Here is a 20,984-nt window from a genome sequence, read left to right on the forward strand (position 1 = left end):
GGCAGTTTGCATACAGATAAATAAAATTCTCCCCAAAGGCTCACAGTCTTAATCTGACGGGCTGGTTGGACATCAAAAAATAATTTGATGCCACAGCAATAAGTGTAATACAAACGTCTGGAGGAGTTCATAGTCAAAGATTTGGGGATTATCTGACCTGGAAAGATCAGAGCACTTTTTTTTGCAAAGTTCACGCTACCTAAGAGAATTGTTATTTCTTAATTTACTCTCCAGCTGGTAATTACCTCATCTTTGTATTGGTGTCTGACTCTGCTGGTTGCTAGTTTTTTAATTCTTCCTTTTTGTAGCTGACATCTTTGTTACTTCCTCTGCTCCTAACCAGAATCGATAAAGCTGAAGCTTTTTTAGTGCCATGGACCTCACGTCAAGGGGGAAAATAGCCCACTGCTGGTATGTAACGTGCTTTTGATAAATGTAATCATAATTCAGCTTGTGCATACTTGGAAATGTATAAGCCATTTTAACCTAGTAAAAGGTACATGTGTGTTGAAGGAGTCGTGGGTGTCCCATTTCCTCCTGGCTTGCACCTTACGTGGTGTTTTAGGCTGTGTGTAGTCGTAGGTTACCCAGAGGTCTGGAGGGTGAGTCAGGATCTCACATAGCACTTTATGCTTTCCATGCTCTGTGAAAGTGTTCTTTACTTGCACAGCACCTGTAGCTTCTCAAATTTTTTTTTTCTTTTGTTTTTTATTTAAAATGTGAATGATTGCTCTTTGTGTACAGATGTGGTCAGGAAAAAAGTCTTAAAATGCAGAGTTATGTATACTTTGCTTAATGATAAAGTTCTTGGTCCCATGAGTATTGCAGGACCCATTCAGCTGTGGAAAAGTGATCACAGTTTTGAAAACAACCTAGGGAATTAGGATGACTTTGGCACTGGTTTGCATGTTTTTGTTGCCAGTCTTTTACACATCATGAGATGAACTTCCTTTCTCAGTCCATAGGCTCCATCTTTTGGTGTCCAGCTCTGCTGGACCTGCTCATTACCTGTTCTGGGGAAAATGTGGCGGATTTGTTCCACAACGTATCTTACTCATTAAAGCGACATGGCTAGTTTTTGTCAGGAATTCCAGCGTCGGTGATACACAGGAGTCCTCCAGAGTTATTTAATGGCCAGGTGATTTGTAGAAGATGCAGCCCAGATAACCTGGGAGTGGTGCGACAGCAGGGGCCCTGCATGGCTGACATTCCAGAAGGGATGATCTGGAATGGGGATTGCCGCTTCCTCTGTGTATTTTGGCTCTTGAATGCTGGTTTTTTTCCCCATTTTTGGGAGTGTTTCTTGCTGCTGTTTGGGTTTGTCACTTTTTATTCATGAAATGAGTAATGCCTCTCTGAACTTGTAGTGGGAGTGAAAGGTTCGGTTGTTTCTTCCTGAGCTACATGCTGTTAGGCTATCCACATATTCATTAAAAAGTTTTCTATTTGGAGCTCTGTTTCCTAAGGGTTTAGAAGAATTCAGTTTGTAATGTGAAAAGATCTCAGATGAAAATGTGTTTGGGACTGGAAACACACAAAGCTAGTAAATTTGTGGAGTAAAATTAGAATTCAAGGCAGGAAAAAGGCATTTTTTTTAGAGTTTGGCATGGTTCAGAGGTTCATTTGGACATTGAGCTCCCACAGGCTGTCTGAAGTGATTTTTTTTTTTTCTTATAAATAATTCATACATGGCTTAGGTGAACCAGAGCTCAGCTGTTCATATCTGCTTGGGCTCTTGGTTCGCCCGTTGCTGTGTGGGCATCAGGTGGTCTCTCTTAGACCGCAGCATTCTGCGCTGGCTGGGGTCTGTTATCTCTGGGCAAGCGTAAAAGCACCTCCCCTGTCTTCCATACTGCCCGTTGGTTGAGTTCCAAAATAAATCTGAGCTTTGATTCTTCTGTCTAAAGTACATCGTGGCTCTGGCCTGCTAAGGATCATGTGGAGCTGTGGAATGAGGACCATGGCTTTGACATCTAATTTCCCACCGGCCCCTTGCTGCCCTGCAAGCAAATATTCCCAAACCCAGTTAAAATCTGTGTGCAGGAGGCAAATCTCTTAGGGCTGACCTAAAATTTTGGTTACCCTGGTGTCTAAAGACCACCAGAATCTCCTCATTCTTTTTTCAAGGAGGGCTGAGCACCAGAGCTGCCGAGTCCTCTGGAAGGGGTAGAAATACAGCAACTCATTGGTATGCAATACTACTTTCTTGGCCATTGCTTCTGCCCTTTCTTTCTTCTGTGCCCATATGGAAATTGCAGGAGGGAGGGTCAGGGTTTGGTCAGGCTTTCCAGACCTCACAAGCTTGTTTACTCTCATCTGTCTGCACAACACTGTGGGGAAAAAGAACTGTAGCAACACTTAAGATTTTAAACATTAGCTCATGGAAGAGTGACAATTAATGAAGGAAAAAGCTAAAATTGGTCCATTTTAACCTGTGTCCCCGCGTATCCAGTGTTGTTCCAAAATACTTGGCCTCTGTTGCATTAACAACTTTGCCTTTACCTCCCTCGTTCAACATCATTGTAAAAACAGTTGCTTGGCTTCTTTTCCATTTGTTTTTCATTGCTTGTACTCTTTTCGTAGAAGTGTGGAAATAATTTTCCTTCATGTGTTTTATGCACCAAAATAAACACACCGCTGATCACCCGAGTCCCCTCCCCATGTTTCTTACGCAGTGCCTGCCAGTGTATCTTCCCAGGGTTTTACCCAAACCTTTGACAGCTGTCAATAAATATTACAAAGTCGTAGAACTCCTGCTAATGGGCACAGGCTCCTGTGCTGCATCGTTAGGTATGGTAAAGAGGGGTCATCCCTTTTCTTAACGATGGAATAAATCTGAAAAAATAATTTGCTTTGGAGAGCAGACCTGCCCTGGATCAGACATTTACATGCAGATTATTTGGGCCTGTGCTTATTAACTTCAGGTTGGAATATTTTACTCTCAGATAAATTTTGGAAATAGTTCTATGTAGTTGTTTTATAGGGAGTGTGTACTCCGTGCTAAGAGCTGGGTAGAGCACTGGCTTGTGAGGTTTACTGCCCGAAAGGCTCCCTTTCTGCCCACAAAGGCTCCTTGAGAGCGGTGCTCGCCCAGCTTCAAAGAACAACCTTGGGTAACTACAGAACCTGCACCAGGGACGGGAACGGAGCTTGGATGGAAAATCAAAGCAGCAGCTTAATTGCAGTTAAGAAAGAAAAGTCAACGTCTCAAAGCCTGTGTTTCTAGAGGGGGGAGGGGGAGTTGCTGTCCCTCAGGCACGTTTTGTCGGAGTTCAGGGTATTCACAATGGAAGGATTGTTGCTGTAAATAAAGACAATTAAGTAAATCCCCCAGTCTGTCCCCAAACCAAACAGATTGCTTCTGTTGATGTGCAACACTGTTAACATTTGACTTCGTGTGCATGTATGGGACCTCTCAAGTGCTCATACACAACAAATGCCTCGCTTTTCTGCTGTAATCACATGAATGATGCCTTAGTTCCTCAAGTCACGGTGTGTTCTTTATAGTCAATTCTGAATAATGTTTTAAAATTATATAGAATATTAGAAGATACTCTTTTGAGTTTTTTTTAAAACCATTTTTAAAGCCATTTTCTGTGTCTAACTACTAAAGCATTATTGCATTTACTTGAACCCAGCAAAGATGACATGGAACGCCAGGTTTTGGTTCATCATTCAGGCTTTTTGGCATTGCTGCTGCTGCTTTTCGCTGGAGAGATTTAAGGAGGGGATGTTTCTTCCTGTGGCAAGAAGAAACAAAGAAAACGAAACATCAGGTGCCAACCAGATTATAGTGTATGCTGTCAGCACCTCTGCAATTTGGGACAATTTTATGATTTACCATCCTGTCAAATTGATCTTGTTTAATAACCCAGGAGGTTTCCATTTGGCCTGCAGTGACACAGTGCTGGGAAAGGAAAAAATCAAACATCTTTGAGTTATTCCCCGAGCTGTGACTTTTGTCATATGCCGTGGAATAACAATGCACACACATCTGCACCGAGGCAGCAAGCCTCAAATCCCATTTCCATGCACCTGCCCGGGAGACAGGTCTGCTCCCCACCGCGAGAGCGGCCGCCCAAAGCCAAGGACCATCGTGTGGTGCAGACAGCAGAGTCCTGAAAATATCTTCATCTGAGAGCGTGGAAGAAGGATATATATATTTTTTTGTTAATCCTTGATTGTTCATAGGAATAATTTGAATCTTGGCTCTCCAAAGCATAGGGCAAACTTGAGCTGCAATCATTGTGTGTAGAGGTCACTGTAAGAGGATGTCTAGATGAGACCACTCGGTTTTAGCACACGTCAGCCACTGATTTTGGAGAGCGTTGGTGGGTTTTTTTTCCCCCCATTTTCTGCTTAGTCCTTAAATACTTCTCTCATATTTTGTCTCTTACTCTAAGCAGGTTGGGGCATGCAGAGGCTAAGCAGTTAGGAACGTCACTGTGGCCTCCGTGTGTCACCAAGCGTATGTCCTGTACTTAGTGATGCTGATGAGAAAAAAGCTCTGTTTGCTTTCCCTCTCCTTGCTTCCTCCCCAGAGAAAACCCATCCTATTAGTAAACATACATTTGCATTAGACCGGGCATGAGATCTGAGAGTTTTAAAAGGTGTTGCATATTCTACATCTCACTCCTCATTTTTGCTGTCTATTCCAAATTAAGATGAATTTTTTAGTCTTCCATTAACACCATGTAGCATGAGAAACCCTGCCATTCAACAAGCAGCTGCATCTTGCAGCTTGGGGTTACTCCAGAAAATGCACTTCTTAAGGAATCACATTTCATTTTCCTCTTCCATATTTATACACTTATAAATGTGGACTTTCTGGAATTTAGATAACTTGATAGAGATGACGTGTGCCATATGGTCACTGGGACAAATTCCAGTTTCATTAACAGTCCACTGGCTGAAGGGAAATAGCAGTTACTATTTTGAGCAGTATAAAATCAGCCTATCAATTAGCAAACAAATTAAAAATTACAGGAGTTTCTTTTTACAGAAGCCCCTGCTCTGAGTCTTCTCCGCCTCCCCGTGCCCCGCACAGAGCTGACTTTGCGGTATCAAGCCATTAAACCCTGTGTCCATCTTACTACTCAGCCATTGGAAACGGCTTGAAGTTAAACAGAGGAATGCTCAATGTGTAAGATGCAAATATGAAAGCTAACAGGCAAAAGACTCCTCTATATTACTAATTCTTGCTGGCACGATGTTCACTGAGAGTGGTGGGAGGGACCTGCTGGAAGAAGCCCCGAATGTTGCTGCTGGTGGGCAAAAGCAGTGCCCTGAGAGCAGGAGCATGGTGAGTCTCCAGCGGTACGTGACCACCCAAGAGCCCGGCTCTTCAGCTTCACGGGAACAAGCGCTGCTGCTGGGGAGAGCGGGATGAGAGTCTTGGAGGGGCACCCTTGGCCCTGGCTGTCCATGAGCTGAGTTCAGGGACTGGGTCTTGGTAGGAGGGTGTGATACATCTTTATTTTCCTAATTCTCCTGTTTGCTAAAGGAAGAGCTTTCTCTTTCCTGTCCTTTTTTAAGCCACCTGGAAAGTCTGTGTTCCCTTATGCATGAAATGGGAGCAAATAATTTATCACACTCTTCTGATGCTGGTTATCATCTAAGGTTTGAAGTACGTGTTTTCTCTGGCTGTTTATTGGTATTATTTATTGTTTTCTTTCTCAAAACCCCTAATATCTTGTGATCTGCCTGAAGGTAGATGATGGGTCAGGTTCAGAGCTCTTTGATGTCAACAGCAAAGACTACACTGTCAAGTAGCTGTATTGACCACACATGGAAGGCATAGGAGAACCTCATGAGGAAGCACTGGTTGTTTTATGAAAACAGTTCTTGAATTGCTGCAAGTAACTGGGTTCGTTGCAGGAGTAACTGGTTGAAAGCCTGGTGTGGTACAGATTAAACGTCTAACGCGGTACAGGCTGCTTCTCCTGGCTTTGAGCCATCCCTGCTCAAGTGCGGGAGGTGGCTGCAACCTGGCTGGGTTGCCATGCTGAAATAGCACTGCCACACATGGGGTGAGAGGGCTTCCCCATCTTCCAGATGAGTAACTCCTTAAAAAAATGTGGTGGCATCTCAGCCAGCTGTGTTCCGAGCCAAGAGATGCTTGTCCCTGTTGGTTAATGCCTCTGCCAAAATGCGGCGCGTTGCTGCAGTGTGATGTGAACCATCAGCCCCTGAAGGTACCTGTGCTGCTCTTGCAGAAGGTGATATGCCCCTTGCTCAATTGTCAGTGTCTGCTCACTAACTGAAGACTTTATCCATGTGACTTGACAGTCTTAGGTAAAGTTCCTCAGCCAGACTGGTAAGTAAAGCAGTCTGACCAGGCCCGTGACCTCGTCTGCAGATCCTGGGCAGCGTGCTCTCGGATGCATTACGCTGAGGTATGAATCGGATAGCTTCGTGCGCCTTTCAAAACTGGAGAGTAATGTTTTGAAAGGGCCCAGTCAAAAGACTGCAAAGTGGTTTCTTCTCTTGATGTATTACTTGGGGTTTTTTTGAGAAGCCAAAGCGTGCGATGTCAAGACCTTAGTAAGGGAGACCCTGGGTATCTGAATTTACTACCACTTAGACGTACTTATTTGGGTTTATTAGGTGATTTCTTTGTTTTTCCTCTTCTTCCTGGTCCCTACCCCTTTGCTCGGAAAATACCCAGATGACTTCACATCTGACAACTCGGAATATTGGAGGGGAGTGTTTCCCCCCAGGCACCTCTGCTCCTGCAGATCAGAGCAGTTGTGGCGCTCCGCAGTGACTGTCGCGGGCTCCTGTTACCATAGCGCTGCGGAGGTGGCATCAAGGAGAAGGTCACCAGTGCACAAGCTGAGCTGCAATAATTATTTTAGTAACTCTGCTAACGATAGTGGAACTGAGCTGAAAATGTTCTTGTCTGAAAGAGTCGAGCCACAGAAAGCCACCTAACTTTTTCCTCTATAATTCATCAGAAACTGGGTCTGCTCCTCAGTGCAGTCGGTTTTGAAACGTAACCTTGCCTGGTATTGCAGGGGTTAATGCCCATCTCCACTTTCAGATGAAAACTTCAAGGTATGTTGAAGCGTGCAAAGTAGCTTGCAGTCCCATTGCGTGTCTTCTGCTGTGCTGTCTGCTCTGTATTTAGGCTGCCTTGTCTTGCTAATCACATCACATCTGTCAGCTGTCTGTGGCTAGAAACAAATTGTAAACAAGCTGTCAAGGTGGAGTGGGATGAATTGTTTATGAAAAAAAAAAAAGACAAAAAATCAAACCACCTTGAATGGCTAAATAAAAAGCTTGAGTGGCTAAATAGCGGCTAAATAAAAAGCTTGAGCGGCTAAATAGCAGCTAAATGTTCTTTCTTCCATTTTTAGTGCTTGTTCCATCGTGGATGATGGTTTATACATCAACATTCGGTTGTAAAATGTGCACTACAGCGGCAAATCCGTGGTGGTTTCAGCCCTGCTCCTTCTCGTGGCCTGTAGGATGCTTTGCCACTTCTCAGCAAGCTCCTGCTTCTGCTTTCCATCATTAAGGCCCTGGAAAGAGGTGCAGTAGTTTAGCGGCAACTTGTTCTTGGAAACTACAGTCCCACCAGCCATTTCACCAGCAACATTTGTCCTATTCAGACCTTTCAAATTGCCTGATATTTTTGTGCTTCGTTTACCAGGTTTGCGTAATAGGAGGACTCTGGTAATATAATTGCAGACAATATAAGAGAAAATACATTCTGTAGGCACACAAGAAAGCTTTACAGTTTACTTATTCAGTAAAAGTAACTTTGCTTACTAATTAAAAGTAACTTTGGTTACTTATTAGAGTATCTATCACCAAAAATTGTGTGTTCACAGCTGAATAAAGTGATAAAGAAGCAGGATGTAATGGGGGAACTGGCTTCCCTCAGCTGAAAAAGATGCACTGTTAAATACTCAGATGCAATGTTTAATGTTCATTTAAAGTCCCTCTCCCTTTCAGCTCCAGTGAATGATGAGGAACAATGTGAGATGTTTGTGTGCGGGTCACAGATCAGATTTATGTGTCTTGATGAAAAGCCATTTCGAGTAATTTTAGGCTCACAAAAAAAACCTGGAGCGTATTCCTAGCCTTACTACAGGCACAGGGTGGTGCAAGTTTTGTTTATGGCTGTCACCAAGCAGTGAGGGAGCTTTGTTGTGCTAAAAACCACAACAACGTGATAAAATTAGTGGTAAAATGAGAGTTTTATGAAAGCTACAGTGATTTTTAAAGCAATTTTAGTAAAAATACTGCTTACTTTTCAGCCTGTTTGATAGGTTCTTAGGGTTTTGCTAGTTAAAGGTGGTGGAGGCCAGGGAAGCGCGCCGGCCTTCTGCATGGCCTTTTGCAGGGGTGCCTGGAACCCCAGAGCTTCAACGCCCTCCCGGGGCAGAGCTTTCCTCCAGACAAGGGAGCATCTCGTCTGCAGCCAGGCTCGCCGCCGGTGCGCTCGGCCCCGGCGCTCGCAGCCTCTGCTGCCGTTTGTAACAGGGGCCGGATTCAGCCCCGGGCTGCCTCCGTTGGTACTGGCTGCTCCTCGCTCAGCTGTGCTGCTTGGGTGGGTGATCTCCAAACTGGATGCCTTCTGGAGAATGTTACTTTGGTCACTTCGTTTTCTCAATATAGAAGCTAAATGAAGCAGAGAAGGCAAACAAGCTCTTGTATGCAAAGTGGTATTTGCTAACCAGATCCCCAGAGGGTCCCACTGCCAGGCAAAATCTGTAAGTCTGAGGGGCTTTTTTGATATTCCCCACCCCGAGAGTTGCCATGTATTTCAAAAAGCATCATTACATTTATTTGCTGATGGGTAGTCTTTATGACAATAAAAATAAACCCGTGGGTGTGGTTGTTTTTGTCTTCCGGATGCTATTTTGCAAGGTAATTAGTGCTTTCTCTTGCTTATAAGTCATCTAAACAAACAGCCTAGTTGCTGGTAAATGAGGGAACTGACCTTGAGGGGCAGGGAGGGAGAAAGGCAGATACCGATTTATGCAATGGTTGAGCCCAAACCAGTGTCTGACAGCGGGGTCCGGTGACCAGCACGCTTCATGGGAGGTGCTTTGTACAGCCTTGAGAATTCCCAGTCGTTTGCTTTAATGCTTCTGTAAAACACACTCTTTTTTGCAAATTAGGCCTTTGTATGAAAGGGCAACCCAGGGCTCATGCTTCTTCCTGCCCGCTGGAGTATTTCTATGGGGATGATATGAAAGCAACACCTACTTTGGAGAAATTCAACAAGCAACCGCCTGCAATTTGGAGGCCAAGTTCTTGTAATGAAGAGACACTGGAAAGCTACGATTTAAGAAACCAGAATGAGCCTGGCGTAGACGTAGAGCACTTCAGTGAGTTGTTGTTTCCATCTGGCACATAACCCTGCTAGGTCGGTGTGGCTCGTGTTGAGGACCTCCAAGAGATGCCATAAGGGGAACGAAAGGATGTAGCTGTGGGTACGATGCATGGTCTGAGCACAATGAGGTGTATGGTCTAAGTTATACATGCACAAGATCATTGCTAGCTTTTGCGTATAGTGGTTTGTTTTGTTTTTTTTTTTTTGTTATATTCTCACAAGAAAATAACTGATTGCTTTGACTATTTTTACCACTCAGAAAGGCATAAAGCCGTCGTTTAGTTTCTTTGATGTATTTTCCATGTATATTAGTCTGTGCTGTTGCATTAGATAAGACTAACCATGATTTGCTAATGAGAATTACTGTATTCCCAGAGAGAAACCAGGAGTATTTTTAGCAAGAGGATAGACTAACGAGACTACCAAGAGGATATGTGGTCGCATTAACTATTGCTATTTAATATACAGACATTTTGCAAAGGATTAGACATTGTAAATCCGGTGCTCTTTCCAAGTAGGATAAGTATCACTCTGAAATTATATTTAATTGTCCACTCTAGACTTTTATGTCATTTAGTGTGTCTAGCCATGCTATTAGTGACTTACGTCAGGGAAAGCCTGCTGTGACCTTACAATACACAAACCTCTAGACAGTCCCTCTCCATCCTTCTCTCAGGGCAGTCTGTTGTTCAGGAACAAAGGCTTGGCATAAAGAAAAATAAACTTTAGCTGTACCAGTGGAGGGGGGGGGGGGGGCGGGGAAGCCTACCTCTATGTGTAGAAGAGCCCTTGAGGCTGATGGTCTTGGGATACCTGGGTAGGTCTGATGGCCTGGGGCCCCCTGAGCTCTGGATCCAGCCTACCTTAGAGAAGGTCCTGAAGTTGTCATTGTAGAAAGGACCCTGTTTTGAGGCTGGGAGGTCTCTGGGAAAGACCAGCAATGGGGATTAAAGTACTTTCTTTAAAATAATTAAACCCAGAGGTTTAGCAGTAACTGCAAAATGGGTTAATTCCTAATCGGAGTTGCCTCTTACTAAGCGTCTGATGGCGTGAGAGCTGACACGCAGAGCTCCTGCCGAACTGCACTAAATGAACTCCTGATGGCTTTTCTCCTCCAGCAGGATTAAATCTGCCTTCCTCAAATTAAAGCTGCCTTTTTCATGTAAGGAGTGCAGCAGCAAAACTCACTGGCATGGTAAGCAAACCGATCAGATGACTCATTGCCCTGATTCACGGAAATGATCCTTGAGGGCTGGTTGCAAATGCTAAGCGGTGACAAGCGCACCTACCTGAAGCAAAAGGAGGACCGGAGCCCTGGAGCACGTTGCCCAGCATGCCAGAGGGTGAGCGCTCAGGATCACAGCTGGTCCCCAGAGAGAAAAAGCTTTGCCCTCCGAGGCCCCTGTCCTGGGGGCAAGATGCTGCAATTAAAGCTGGCCCCCAGGGCAGGTAGGTTTTCCAGCTCTCATAACTCATCTCGGTGCATAACACCTATGAAGGAGCAAGAGAGTTGCTGATGGCCAACACATTGCTGCCTCTGGCTCAGGAATTGGGCTCTGAGACAGCAGCACCTGCCCAGTAAACATTGGCAGCTGCCTGGCCTCTGTGTGGAGGGGCCCCAGCCTGCACCGCTCGCATGAGGACGTCGCCAGCAGTGGCACCGTGTCACTGAGCTCATGTGTGCAGTGAGGTCCCTGCACAGTGAGCCCTGTGTGCATATCCCTGACGGCGGCAGGGACTGCGAACCTCTGCATGAGCAGAAAACCCTCTTCCTTGGGTGCAGGGGAAGAGCCCAGGTTGGTACCCGGTTCTCTGCAGAGATTTTTATCTGCTCAAGAGGGGATACATGTCTCTGTGGTCTTTGGGCCCTGCTGCTCATCTTCCCCTGCGTCCCCCCATGTTATAGCTGCTATCCCCTCCTGCTGGGGCAGAAATTTCCCTTCTCTGGGCAGCAGCTTGCAGGAAACCCGGGGGCCACTTACCCTGCCCTGAGGCCATGTGGGCATTGCTTTGGCGGGCACTAGCAAAGCAGTCCCTGACGCCTCCTTCCTGCACTGAGAAACCTGGATGTGGGGAAGGCACCTGTGCAAAAAGGGGATGTTTCCAGCAGGATCAGTGCCCAGTGTGGCCTGGCAGGTTGTGCCTGTATGGGAGAAAGCAGCTCTTTTTCAGGGTTTTGAGCTGGGCGAGCAAATGTGTAAGTTGTTTCAGGAGCTGCGGACCTAAAGGGGAGCACCCAGCCCTGTCCATGGGGAGCAAAAGCGCTGGGGCTGGGAGCAAGAAGGAAACGGAGCCCCACCGGCATGGCACGCTCAAGGCAACAATCCGCTGCAGCCTCCATCGTGACGTGCACAAGCAAAGGGAGCAAAGCCACTGGGAGCACAAGTTTTAAATAATGTCAATATGTTCTCAAGGTGCAAGTTTGCTTTACATAATTGCTGGTAAATACTAGCACTGTGATATTTCCTTGTGTCTGAACAGGCGCAGGCTGCTTCTCTGCAGCTGGTGACTTGGATGGAGACTGGGGCTTCAGCAGGAAAAATACTGAAGGGACCTGCACTGCCCAAGCTGCTCTTTGAGAAGCTCGTGGATACACACTAAAACAAGAAAATCCCAGCAAGCTGCCAGCTCAAGCAACCCCTGTGGGATCTCCAGGGGGAAAGTGCAGTGGTCAGTCGTCCATCATCTTGTAGGGTTTTCCTAAGAAAATTTTTATTCCCCTCCTCCAGATGAGAAGACTAGAGCTTGTGAGAGGGACGGTGTGAGCAGGGTCACTGGCTGCCCACAGTGGGGAGAGCTGACCCGGCTGCGTGGCTCAGCAGAGGCAGGGAAGATGATTGAGTCTGGCTTGGTGGGAAGGAAAACAGAGTATGTTAGAGGTCTAAAAAAGTAAAGGAAAAAAGTGCAGTAACAGGAGTAAGGGAGCATTCAACAAAAGGGAAAGATGTGCAGGAGAAAAGGTGCTTTTGTATCACTCCAAGGGTGCGTAGGGCCCCCGGCACATCTGGCACCGCAGCGTCTCTGCCCTTGGATGCTCCCCCTCTGGCACGACACCAGCTCCCAGATCACGCTTCGGAGGGGCTCGATGGCCTGGCATTTCTGATCCGTGTGTTGGCGATGCTCGGGAGGACAACTGCTGTGTCCAGTGGGTACACAGTGGGCAGGCTACGTCGTCCCAGTGGTGGAACTGGGAGCAGAGCTGAGCCCTCTGGTTACCTCTGGTCTCTGCACTTGCCGTGGTTGTGAATCTCAAACCTCAGGTTGTAATGAGATTGTCACACAGAACAAAAAGTGGTATTTAAAAAAAAAAAAAAAAAAAAGTCAAAATCTATGTAAAAAAACACTATAGTTCTCATTACTCATATGCAGCATGACACCCCCAAAATTGTACTTTCCAATTTCATCTTCTCTGGCTGACCACAGATATGAATCCATTCAAATAGCAAAGAAGGAATTAAGTGTTAATTTAACAAAAAGGAAAGGCTACTAAGAAATTAGATTAGATTCTTAAATTAAACATAAACCTGTAGAAAGGCTTTCTGAGTGTTCCCAGCCTGTCTCCTTGATAATTCTCTGCAGGCATAAAACAAAATGGTATCAAGTGTCTGGCAAAGTGCTGAGGCACTACCCCCAAGCAGCAGGACAGAAATGTGCTGATCCTTATAATGTAATTTTTTTTTTTTTTTTTAATAAACTTGAAAATTTCAGTTTGCCTCCTCGGTGTACCCAGAGCAGCTCGAGCTCAGAGCAGCTGAAACTGCTGGCCGGAGTAGGTGGGTTCGAGGCATGGCCTGGGCTGAACATCATCCTTTGTCGTCTGCGAGGGCTATACTTAGCAGCAAGGTATCGAGGCTTGTATATAAATTTTTAAATAGGGTTTTAAAAGCCCTTTCTCTAATGGAGCATCTGATTGTGCTCCATAATTAAAGATCACGGTCCAGCCGGCTCTGCCTGCGGAGGGGGAGGCAGACCCTGTGCGCTGCTGCTCGCTTCTCTTATCTTCCTGGCTTGGCAGAAGAGGCTTCAGAGACCTGTCACAATGGAGATAAGGACAGAAGCAAATTAAGATTTAGGAATTTCTTCTGGGACTTTCCTAGGCAAAAAGAGGTTTTTAATTGGTTTTCAATTCTGCGGCAGCCAAAGGTCTTTAATTATGTTTTACATCATTCTCTGGTTTCACTCTCCTTTTCTACGTTTAGCCTGCCATGATTTGGGCTTCTTTACACAGATAAAAACTTACTATTTGTCTTTGTTTCAAAAAATCAAGGTGTTGAGTGATTTCATGTAGATGCTAAATAGCAAATGAATTGTCGAAACTTAAGCCTACTAAAGATGACAGTGTTTTAGTCTAATGCTGCTATATTTAGCTTGTCGGATAAATGTAGTATTAAAGGCCTGCTAACTTTATTTTAAATTATTTTTTGTTTTCCTTGCATTATTTAGCTGGTGAACTGGCTTTAAAGTTTTCAATTGGAAGTCCATTTTTTTTTAAATCGCTTTCCCAATTTTAAAATCTTTAAAATAACCTTACAAATATCCTGCCTTGCAGAGCTCTTCTGTGGCATTGACAGTTTACAGAGCTAATTTTGGCAAACATAAAAAAAAATAAAAGTATGCTTGTATAATCCTTAACCAATTGGTTGTTTTAATGGAGCTCCCGCTCTGCAGAGCGGTAGCTGGGACCGGTGGGTGCTGGCTTCGGTCCAGGCGGGCGAGCGGACGAGCACCAAAGCCCCTTCCCTGCGCCTTGTGCCTGGGGCAGCACAGCCTCCAGGAGCTGAGCCCTGACCAACACCTTCCAAAGTCAGTACAAATGGTCCTTCTGTCTTGAGCGGATTTAGGACTGGACCAAAAATACATCAATACTCTACTAAGAGTCCAGGTGGTGGATTATTACTCAAGTCCAGACAATAAATTTGTTAAAAAACAACCAAACAAGTGAGGAACCACACTGTCATTCGTCCCGTCTGGCTGAATATGAACTAACTCTTGGGACTAAATTATTTTCTGGGTATTTCCGTTGATTTAACTGGAAGGAAACTTTATCAGTAGATGGGGAGATTTGTCACTGTATACTGATTTACTGTATCCCCAAAAATGTTTTTGTGTCCAAAATCTGCAGTAGTTTTGGAAGTTGCTCTCTCCCCTGTGTTTGCATCTGCATGTGGACGATGTGGTGATGTGTCTCAGCAGTGCAGTTGTTTTCAATTATGGTACAGGCAGAAAATGTGGAAGAATGTGTGGGCGATGACGAGCCTGGAGGAGCTGCTCAGGACAAATGCTGACTGATCCTGGTGCATCATGCCCTGCCCAGGCGAGCATCGCTTGTCTTCATCCAGAAGATGCAGCACCAACCTTGGGGGTGAAACTGCAGCTACCAGCACCATCCATGGACACCACTGATGCTGTTTTCCTCCCGCTGACCAGCAGTGCCATTTTGGTAATGGTTCCGGTCCTTGCAGCTTGCACAAAACCCTGGGTACCTTCAGACGTGGGTCCCCTGTGCTGCACTCACGTCCCTTGTGTCCGTTCAGCTCCCAGCAGTGCAAAGCAGGAGGTTAATCCCAATTACAAGAAGGGCTTATGTTAATAAATAAATGATAATATAAGGGCTTTATCCAGGGAAGGGGAAAAACCCAAACATGTGGTCAAATCACATTAGTTCCACTATTTATTATTATTATTCTGTCTGCATGGGAGAGGTTGCTGGTTTTGCTAGTAATTCCCATAAAGAAAGGCCTTTTCATGTGCACCCGGGTGCCGCAGGCTCTGAAGGGAGGTGCTGCTGCCGCTGGCTCATGAAATGGGACAGGCCTCGTCCTTTAACACTAATTGATCATTAGTTAGGTAATAAGCCGCTGTTTGTCAGTCAACAGCCATGGCCATGCAGTTTGTTCCACCCTCTCTCAAGGGTCTCGTTCTCTGTGCTCGCTGCTGGATTTTCTTTAAGGATAGCCCCAGTTCAGTGCAGCTGCCTGCGATGCTGACCACCTCTGGGCAGCTGGAAGAAGTTCGCCAAACTTCTCCCACTGTTTGACTCCCATCGCTTGTTCCAAGGAGGAGCTCAGCTCCCACCGAGGCTCTCGGGGAGGGTTCAGTGCTCCCCAACACCTTGTGAATGGCTTCGTCGCTGCCTCCGTGCTTTGCCCATGTCTCAGCCCCTTGTTACCGCTGAGGGCTGCAGGCAGTATCAGGATTAAAATGGTTAAAAATGTGTATTTGGCAAGGGAAAGGCTCTGGCAGACCCCGATCAGGCCACGTACACCATATGGTACCTACACTGTATTGTATGTACACTGTGTTGTACATACACTGTAGTGCAGCCTTGGGAAGGGCTGATCGGTGACCAAAGTGTCTGCAGTGCTGTTGGTCTTCCTTGGGACCGCTCCCTCTAAAACATGAAGGGATCGGTTTGGTGGGTAGATTTCCTTGGACAAAATTAGCAAATTGAGTGTGCTGAGAAGTCGGGGGGTTTTGCTTTCTATCCTGGGAAGTGTTTCTAGAGGAGCGGATGCTCAGCAAAATCTGTTGCTCGATGCTGACTCCACAGCTGATCCAAAATAGCAGTAATTTTTCCGTAGATATTTATAAGAGCTTTTTAATGCTTAAAAATCCTGTGGAAATACTTTCTGTTTATGCACTGCCTTGTAATATATATTTTTTTTCTTTTTGGCCTCCTTTGAAAATCGTGGTATTTTCAGTTTAAAAATTCAATGGGAAAGAGTGAAAAATGTCAACTGTTTTTTTTTTTTTCTCTCCTGTGAAAACTGCAGTTTCTGATGAGCAGACATCCTCTACCACACGTGTGCTTCAATGACAGTGGCTGGGCGGCTCTGCCTGCCCATGGAAGAGCCCGAGGCTGCTTCTGTGCCCAGCCTCAGCACGCTGCCACTTGGGATCCTGCTCCGGTCCGTCAGCTGCCTTGCAGTTGCAGAGGGATTGGGATGTTTTTGGATGCAAAACATCACCTCCCATCAGCCAAGCACTGATCCTGCCCTGGGGAAATCCAGCAGTGGCAGTGACCGAGGTGCCTGTCCACCCTCCTCTGCATCCCCCGTGCTGCATCTGGGTCTCAGTGAGCTCCTGCCTGAGCTTTGGTCCTCCAACCTGGGGCTCATGGGGGTACGGAGATGCTACGGCTTTAATGTACTTTAATGTACTGCTGTTTGTCTCCGCGGACACCGTCAGGTAAATGGAGTGCGAAAGTATAATGACTCTGGCATAAATGGGAGAGCATTAAAATTAATGCTGTTTGTTGATGTAATTGGTAGCTCATTAGGGTGAGTGCTAAGCTTGCCTCACCAGGATGCTGTGGTCCAGAAGCTGCCCCAGCCGAGCCTTCTCGGTGCTGGGGCAGGACCAGCAGCCTCAGCCCTGGGTGCCCATCCTGGCAGCTGGCTGTGCCACTGCTTCTGCTCACCCCTGAGCCCCAGTGGTCTCTCCTACAAACCTCCAAGGGTTTGGTGACCACAGGCAGGTCACTGCAAGCCCTCCTGGCTTGGTGCAGGAGTTGCTGTCACCGCTGTGTGGGCGCACGAGTTGAGCCCTTGCTAGTGTTCCCTATGGGGCAGAAGCTTTGCAAACACAGGCTTCAGCAGCTGGCATTATAAAACCCCTTTTTCCTCTACTGCTTGATTATTTAGACGTGAAGCTTTCCTAGGAGGCAAATGGGAGCGTCTCATACTCCGTGTCCTGCATATCTCCTTGCACAGAGGAGCTCAAATGCCGTCTGAGCCCCCAGGCTCAGCGCAGCACAGACAGCAGAGATGAGCCAGCGATACACCGACCTGCGCAGGGCTGGTTAGCACGGCATCAGTGTGGGTAATAAATGGTAAGTGACATGCACTGAAGACACTTCAGCAGCAATACTGATGGCTCTTCAAGAGGGATGATTCTGGTGGAGAGGCTTTCGATTTGTTCCTGGCCCATACGTCTCTCCTCTTCAGCATGGTGGTAGAAATTGCTTCATTATAAACTATTTCACAGCAGCAGCAGACCTCGAAAGTTTCTGAATTAGAAGCAAATTGCACTGTTGATTACATTTCTCCCCCCCCCCCCCCCCCCGATCTTGATTCTTCAGGAGATGAAACACGTTTCTTATTGCTTCCCTTCCCAGGGGCCTGGGGCAGTAATTACCAGCCCGGTGCAGAGCAGAGGTGAGCCGTGTCTCTTTGCAGCACACTCTGCTCTTTAGCTGTATTAGTCCCCCTGATATCACCACCTTTTCTCTGACTCTCAGGCTGACTGTTTCAAGGTTTAAAAAAAAGGAAAAGAAAAACCTGGTAGTACAGTGCAGCTTCACACAGGTTTGGTGTTACGTCTTCCTCTGTAAGACAGCTATTGCCTTGAACGTGAGCTTGGCGTGCTCCTTGAACATCACAGCTTCTTCTTGGACCACAATCCTTAATGGCCACCATGAACAGGATTGTCATCACTGATAGTGCCTTTGCTCTGAGAAGTCCCATTTCAGCCTGGTGGCAGTCCCCACGGAGCTGGTTCCTACTGTTAATTCCCAACTGCTCCACCTCCGAGCAGTAACTCACACAGGGAGATTTCACCGACTGCCGTGCTCTGGATAGATGAGGACAAGTGCGTTTCCCTGGTCCAACAAGGTAGTTTTCTTATAAGGAATGATGTGCTGTTGGTCTGGCATGATTTCCCATGGATGAGAACACATGGCATTTTATTCTGTTTTCCACTTGTTTTTATCCTGTTGTCTTACAGCTGATTATTACGTTCTGACAGAACAACAGAAATGCTGTCCCCCTAATTAGATTTATCACAAATGCCCAGCGTCCCAAGTATTGACAATTAGCAAGTGTTCTTCGGATGGAGGTAATTGTCCAATATGAGGACATCAATAAAGCAATAGTGATTAACGAAACACTGAAAATGTATGGATAAATCTGAAGCTGTCTGATCTGGGTCCTCTCAAAAATAATAAGGTTAGTCAAAGGACAGATTCATCACCGTTATGAAACCAAATTGGTTTTTATAGGATCGTGTGACTGAAAAGATTCTTGCAGGCTGATCTGGCTGGAGGCCAATGAGATATGATGATTGAAAGTATTTGGGAGACTGCAGCTTCCTCGCTGTAGCCTGCAATAATTACTTTGAGCAAGAAGGTTAGTCAATACCCACATACATCTCTTGTTCATATCACCTGTAATTCATCTAATCTCATATTTACATCTTTTCAACGGTAGTTTTTTGGTTCTCTGCGCTGTGATGGAGGAGCAACAGAAAAAAATATGCCTTCATACCAGTTTGCATTGATTTTTGCACCAGAGAACTGCAGAGGCGATGGTAGGCTGTGCTGTGCAAGCGCTGCTGTCCATGGAAGAGCGGTATGGGCTATTTGGGTGATGTGGTATTGGCCAGCATTAGGAAAAGGAAGGATAACAAGGAGGCCTGGGTTAACGCTTGTCCCTGGATAAAGCCAATGACTGTATCTAAGCATCATGAAATTTCACAGTCAGTCTTGCAATTTTGCCTTGTTATTAACTACTTTGGGTGCTGCTGTACCAGGTACCCTTGGCCTCCAGAGAGTTGGGCTGAGAGCATCTCCCCTTAGAGCATGTTACTTTTCTGCACCTCCGTGTTTCAACTGTGTTTCTGGACCTAGACACCTATCTCTGACCATTTCATGTGTTTTGGTCCATAAGATTTCCTTACTAACTTCCTGGCACAAACGAGAAGTCTAAAGATGCGCAGCCCACGTGCTTTGCCTGATCCCAAGCATTCCCACCCTGGAAAGCAGGGAGGTTTATTTCTGGTATCGGTTAATTCTTGCTGTTGTCTCTGCCTTGTTTTGTTCCTTGCCAAATGCTAGAAAGCGGGTTGCTATTCTCTTAGGCTTCTGTTTGGAAGTATCAGTTCCATAACTAATTATGTATGAAATCAGACTGTTTTTTTTAAATACTTTGAAGTTTTTGCAAGCATGACATAGAGTAAGAATAGTATGGCAATAGACCAGTATTTCCCCTTACTTTGAAGTTACTAAACCGACATCTAATTACAAAATGATTAAGACTGAGTCACCACAATGGTGTCTCTTCTGAACAGAGTTTTCAAGCCGTATTAATACTCTTAAATATAAAACATTTCATAAATAGGAGTGCAGGAGCTGCGAGGTTGGACTCTCCGTGCAGTCTGAATTTTATGCTGAACTCCAAGTTGCCTTTCAGTGAGCGACAGCATTACATAAAACATCAAAGCCATTCTGTGTGCTGCATGGAAAAAAGACCTACCTGCTTAAAAAAGCAAAATCAATGATGGAAGACACTGCTTAGTTGTCTGTTTCTACAACTTTTCCTAGTCTTTTTTTAATAATCATTTATTTATAAGTTGTAGGATTAATGCCTGAGCTGCTTTAAAATGAGGACCTGGGGATACTTCAAGGTTAACAGTTGTATTTTTATTTTCATAGTGTTCTATTTCAGTTATTAAAAGCTATTGCACCTAGTGATAACAGTTACCCAGAACAACAGATAATTGAATAGGTTTAATGGAGCCTTGATTTTAAAATGCTTGCTTTGAATGACAATGTGCAAAGTTAAATAAATGATGGATGAGCAAGATTAAATGGAACAGAACTCTAATCTGCCTTACATAATATAGGAGACATTAATATAATTCTAAAATACCTGTAGTTAAAAGCTATGAATGTCATAGTCAAGGAGAACACGGATGCCACTAGCAAACGTTATGTTCAGGGTCTGGGTGCAGTTTTACGTAGAGCAGGAGCCCCTGAGCAAGCTGAATTTGAAAGTCGAATGCCTGAACACATACGTAGGAAAGCACACGCTTGTTCGGACTTGACGGTAGCAGCAGCTCGTGGAGGTGTGGGTTAGTTTTGGGTTAACGCCCAGGTCTTGTTGGGTCTATCTGGATTTTGCTCTGCTGTCCAGTCCACTGGGCACTCAGTATTACAGCAGTTGTGTCCCATGTGGTGGCCAGTTTTGGAAGATCGATGAGACTTCTGCAGAAATCCTCAAATTATCTTTTTAAAGCCCTTCAGGTGTGAAGGGAGCAGCTGGGACAAGGTGCTCTTATGCACCAATTTAAGCAAAGGCTCTCAGTATTATTTTGGAAATGACAAAGGTTGGTGAATGTGGCAGTGCTTCAGAACTATTTTAAAGAGACACATGAAGGTCATTTAGGGATTTACAAATCTAACAAATGTTAGTTAAGGCTTCCTGCATGTGTACAAGCCCAGTCAAGGGAAGAAGCCTGCTGACCGCTGCTCTCCTCCAACAAAGCCACCTGCAGTGCTGGCTGAAACGATGTACTTCTCCTGTGTTACTCTCGTCTCAGGGAGGTACTTTCCTTCTAGCTCTGCCAGGAGATACTGTAGAAAAACAGGCAGTCTCTTCATATCGACTTTATTCCTTCTAGTGTTGGACATTGGGCCAGTGCTTAGTAGGTACAAATTATAGCAATTTGCAGAGTAAGATGGGGTTAGAAAGGCATTCCTGTTATCTAACAATCCAGAAGAAAATAGTATCAAAATAATAATATGGTTAATGAAAAAAGTCACAAGTCTGCCCTGATCTGATTATGCACTGTTAAAAAATACAGAGGTGCTGAGAAATTGAGTGCAGTCGCTTCCTGACATTTTTCAATAGAAAACCCCAAA

This window comes from Platalea leucorodia, assembly GCF_965183815.1.
Source record: "Platalea leucorodia genome assembly, chromosome: 10".
Lineage (NCBI taxonomy): Eukaryota > Metazoa > Chordata > Aves > Pelecaniformes > Threskiornithidae > Platalea > Platalea leucorodia.